The sequence below is a fragment of the Mandrillus leucophaeus genome, unplaced genomic scaffold (genome assembly GCF_000951045.1).
Source record: "Mandrillus leucophaeus isolate KB7577 unplaced genomic scaffold, Mleu.le_1.0 Scaffold156, whole genome shotgun sequence".
Lineage (NCBI taxonomy): Eukaryota > Metazoa > Chordata > Mammalia > Primates > Cercopithecidae > Mandrillus > Mandrillus leucophaeus.
In genome coordinates, this window is record NW_012101543.1 from 3166164 (window position 1) to 3171917 (window position 5754).

Here is a 5754-nt window from a genome sequence, read left to right on the forward strand (position 1 = left end):
AGACCAGCCTGGCCAACATAATGAAACCCTGTCTCTACTAAAACTGCAAAATTTAGCCAGGCATGGTTGGGAATGCCTGTAATCCCAGCCACTCCGGAGACTGCAGCAGGAGAATTGCTTGGATCTGGGAGGCGGAGGTTGCAGTGAGCCAGGATATCACAGTACTCCAGCCTGGGCAATAGAGCAAAACTCAGCCTCAAAAAAAAAACAAAACGACAACAACAAAAAACTAAAAGATGCAAGTTCTGACCTACTGTCAATACTGCTTTTTTTTTTTTTTGAGATGAGGTTTTGCTCTGTCGCCCGGGCTGGAGTGCAATGGCAAAATCCTGGCTTACTACAACCTTTGCCTCTAGGGTTCAAGCGACTCTCCTGCCTCAGCCTCCCAAGCAGCTGGGATTACAGGTGCCTGCCCACCGTGCCTGGCTAATTTTTGTATTTTTAGTAGAGACGGGGTTTCACTGTGTCAGCCAGGATGGTCTTAAACTCCTGACCTCAAGTGATCCGCCCGCCTCAGCCTCCCAAAGTGCTGAAATTACAGGCATCAGCCACTGTGCCTGGCCCAATACTGACTTTTTAAATAAATTGTTACATCGGTCTTTATTTTATTTTATTTTATTTTATTTTATTTTATTTTATTTTATTTGAGACAGAGTTTCACTGTTATTGCCCAGGCTGGAGTGTAATGGTACAGTCTCAACTCACTGCAACCTCTGCCTCCCGGGTTTAAGTGATTCTCCTGCCTCAGCATCCTGAGTAGCTGAGAGTACAGGCGCCCGCCACCACTCCTGGCTAATTTTTTTGTATTGTTAGTAGAGACAGGCTTTCACCATATTGGCCAGGCTGGTCTTGAACTCCTGACCTCAGGTGATCTGCCTGCCTCAGCCTCCCAAACTGCTGGGATTACAGGCATGAGCCACCACACCTGGCCCTATACCTTTTTTAATAGGGATTTTACATCATTCCTTTTTCTCCTTGAACTTTTATTTTTACTTTATTTCTCTTATACTTTGTCACAATAAATTATGATATGCTAAATTTAATGACTTTAGTTATTTCTAATTCCATGCATCCATTTCTGTGAAATCTTGTTACTTGGACATTACAGTCATTCACTTCTCACCACACTGGAGGATTTTACACCCTGAGGTAAGTATGATTCAGAGAAGTAAGTTTTTCATGTATAAAGAAGAGCTCATGTGGGGCTGGACACAGTGGCTTATGCTGGTAATCCCAGCACTTTGGGAGGCTGAGACAGGTGGATCGCCTGAGGTCAGGAGTTCGAGACCAGCCTGAATAACATGGTAAAACCCCACCTCTACTAAAAATACAAAATTAGCCAGGCGTGGTGACACATGCCTGTTATCCCAGCTACTCGGGAGGCTGAGGCAGGAGAATCACTTGAACCTGGGAGGTGGAGGTTGCGGTGAGTCAAGATCATGCCATTGCACTTCAGCCTAAGCAACAAGAATGAAACTCCATCTCAAAAAAAAAAAAAAAAAAACTCATGTTGAAGGTGCACAGGACCTCTGGAGCCTTGGGGTGGGAAATCAGAGAGAAGGTAAGATATTGAGTTCAAGAAAATTGTGAAAATTTTTCTTGCTCACAAACCCTTGAAATGTTTCTGTGTACTGATTTGAAGAAAGCTATCCCAGACTATTTCTAAGTTTATTGATTTGTGCATACTTCTCACTTTACCCATAAAAAGGTTTTGTTTTGTTTTGTTTTGTTTTTTTGAGATGATTTTGCTCTGTCACCTAGGCTGGAGTGCAGTGGCACAATATTCGTTCACTGCAACCTCTGCCTCCCAGGCCCAAGCGATCCTCTTACCTCAGCCTTCCGAGTAGCCGGGACTACAGGCACGCGCCACCACACCCAGCTAATTTTCATACTTCTTGTAGAGATGGGTTTCACCATGTTGCCCAGTCCGGTCTCAAACTCCTGGGCTCAAGCGAGCTTCTCATCTCAGCCTCCCAAAGTGCTGGGATTACAGGCATGAGCCACTGTGCCTGGCCCAAAACAGTTTTACGTAGATTTAGCATATGGCAAAGAAACTCACTTTTGATCAACTGTATGAATGTGTAAGGAATAAACTGATTCACTTAATGCAGGAACAAATGATTTTTTTGTTATGCTAAAGTAATTTGGAAGGAGTTTTCCCAGAACTGTTTCTGAAAAATGGATTAAATCCTTCATGGATAAGTTGGAAATAAATCTTTGAAGTGTATGGTTGGTATGTTAAAAACAGAAATTTAAAATTTTTTATTTAATTTTAAAATTATTTACAGTGAAAAGTCAACCTAAAACATAAAGTAAAAGGCTGGGTGAAAGGCATGGAGAAAATACGGCAGGATTATTTTATGTAATTCAAGTCTGAGACAACACGTTTTAAGTACAGGAGATAGAACCCCCAGCTACGTCCCGGGGCTCAGTGACTCACCAGCTTACTGGAAAGTCCCTCAAGTCCTCTATTAACTAGATTCAGAAAAGCCTACCCAATCTCTTTGAGTGAAGGCTCACTCATTACAGCCCTTCCCTAGAAGGAGCTTCATCTTCATTCTTCCGGTGTAGGAAACAGTATAGGCGATTCTTCTAGCTTGGCAGGAGGAACCATCCACCAACTCTGTTGCCAGGAAGCCCGAGTTCCTGCAGAACACCCTTGTTGCTGTCATGGGGCCTCATTGTGTAGTGGGGAGGAGCACAGAGGCTGGTGCTAGGCTACCTGAATTGGAACTGAGCTCTGCCACTTTTACTGTGTGTCCTCAGGCCAAGGTATTCATCCTCCCTAAGCCTAAGTTTTTCCACAAAATTGGTCTATGTCTTAGTTTGTTTTCTGTTGCTTATAACAGAACACCTAAAACAGTATCATATACAGAAAAGGAATGTATTTCTTACAGTTCTGGAGGCTGAGAAGTCCAAGGTCCAGAGGCTGTGTCTGGCGAGGGTTTTGTTGCTGGTGGGTACACTACAGAGCCCCAAGGAGGCTGAGGACATCACACACAATGAGAGGCAGAGCATGTCACCATGCTGACACGCTAACTCAGGTCTGTCTTCCATTTACAAAGCTGACAGTTCTCCAGTGATAACCCATTCATTCATCAACCCACGAATAAATGAATCCCTGAGCTCATGATCCAGTCATCTCTCTCAAAGGCCCCTGCCACATTGAGAATTAAATTTCGACATGAGTTTTGGAGTAGACTAATACTCCACCCAAAACAGCCTACTAAGAGTTATTGCAATATATGGTTGTAAAGACTAAATACATTAACACATCAGGTGTAGAATAGTGCCTAGCAGCATATAAATACTTGCTACGATTAGCTGTTATTCACTAAGGCTAACCTCCTCTAACTGTAATTGTTTCTAAGTTTACCAGGGCACTGCTATTAATCATCTTAGTTAATCAGCATTTTAAAACTGGGTCACAGGCCAGAAGCGGTGGCTCACGCCTATAATCCCAGCTTTGGGAAGCCGAGGAGGGCAGATCACCTGAGGTTGGGAGTTCAAGACCAGCCTGACCAACATGGCAAAACCCCGTCTCTACTAAAAATACAAAATTAGCCGGGCGCAGTGGTAATCCCAGCACTTTGGGAGGCCGAGGTGGGCAGATCACGAGACAGGAGATCAAGACCATCCTGGCTAACACGGTGAAACCCCGTCTCTACTAAAAATACAAAAAATTCACCAGGCGTGGTGGCAGGCGCCTGTAGTCCCAGCTACTTGGGAGGCTGAGGCAGGAGAATGGCGTGAACCCGGGAGGCGGAGCTTGCAGTGAGCCGAGGTCGCGCCACTGCACTCCAGCCTGGGCGGCAGAGCGAGATTCTGTCTCAAAAAAAAAAAGAAAATTAGCTAGGCATGGTGGCGGGCACCTGTAATCCCAGCTACTCAGGAGTCTGAGGCAGGAGAATTGCTTGAGCCCAGGAGGCGGAGGTTGTGGTGAGCCGAGATCACGCCATTGCACTCCAACCTGGGCAACAAGAGCAAAACTCCATCTCAAAAAACAAACAAACAAAAACTGGTCACAATTGAAAATGCATCAGACTCACCAGAGGGGCCTGTTAAAACTTTGCTATTCCTGGGCCTTATCCCTAAAATACCTTGTTCAGTCATTCTGGAGGGAGATCCAAGAATTTGCCTTCTAATAAGTTCCCAGGTAATACTAATGCTGATAGTCCAACGTCACTTTGAGAATTGGCATATAGTAAGTCTCTGTGTGGTTTATTTGGATTTTTGTTTTATTTGTGGGGATAAATTGAGGAGTGTTTATTTACAAAGGTATGCACAGAGCATAGAAGGACTGAAGATTGATAATCCAAGAGCTGTTTTCACTCCTAGGCCCAAAGGGAAGAGGGGAGGAGTAACTGGAATCCACAGGAAACAATCATTTGAGAGAAGCCCTTACGCTCTTTTCAAGAGACACAGCCAGGCTCGGTGTGAGCCATCTCTACAAGGATCAAGCCAAGAGAATAAATATTCTGATGGCCTGCTTCCTTATCACAATTTCTTACTGGGTCTCCCACTGGCTGAACCCAGTAGGATTCACAGGTCACAGGAGTTCTGTTGGGTTTTGCCAGGAACTCCTGGGGGATCTCCAAGACCTTTTCAGGAAATCCCATGAAGTCACAACTATTTTCATAGTAATGGTAAGATGTTATTTGCCTCTTTTACTCATTCTCTCGATAGTGAACAGTGGAGTTTCCGAAAGGCTGCATGGCCTGTGATATCTCAGCAGACTGAATGCAGAAGCAGACGTGAATATCTGTCTTCTATTAACCCAGATACTAAGCAAAGTTATAAAAGTGGAAAACAGTGCCTGTCTTCTCACTTTTCTTTTGGAACATAGAGGTTTTTTTTATTATTGTTAATAAAAAGTATATTATTTATATCAAGTTATAGCAGGTTTATTGTTATTTTAGATAAATGAGTAAATATTTTAAACATTTCTCAGTTTCCACTTCCACTGCAGTGAATACACATAGATGTAACCTACACAAACAAGCGATCTAGGATCCTCAATAGTTGCTAAGCATGTGAGAATCCTGAGACCCCAAAAGTTTGAGAACCACCCATATAGTCCATACAGCTTGGCCTCCGGTGACAGGGCACAGCTGAAAAATGTGAGATCTGGAGGTGCAAATAATAGAAGATACCAGCTCATCCCAGCCTGGGCAACATACAGAGACTCTGTCTCTACAACATAAATAATAAAAAAACAACCTAGCCAGGCATGGTGGTGGACGCCTGTGGTCCCACTCACTTGGGAGGCTGAGGTAGGAGGATTGCTTGGGCCTGGGAGGTCAAGGCTGCAGTGAGCCATGATGGCATCACTGCACTCCAGCCTGGGTGACAAAGTGAGACCCTGTCTCAAAAAACAAAGACAAAAAAATAATCATATATTAGCCCATCTTCCCAAGGAAGAAGACACTTGCTGTTGCCGCTTCTAAATCAGCAGTAGTCTGCGTGCGTGTGTGTGTGTGTGTGTGTGTGTGTGACGGAGTTTTGCTCTTGTCGCCCAGGCTGGAGTGCAATGGCATGATCTCGGCTCACTGCAACCTCTGCCTCCCGGTATCAAGCGATTCTCCTACCTCAGCCTCCCCAGTAGCTGGGATTACAGGCGCCCGACACCATGCCCGGCTAATTTTTGTATTTTTAGTAGAGATGAGGTTTCACCACTTTGACCAGGCTGGTCTCAAATTTCTGACCTCAGGTGATCCGCCCGCCTCGGCCTCCCAAAGTGCTGGGATTACAGGC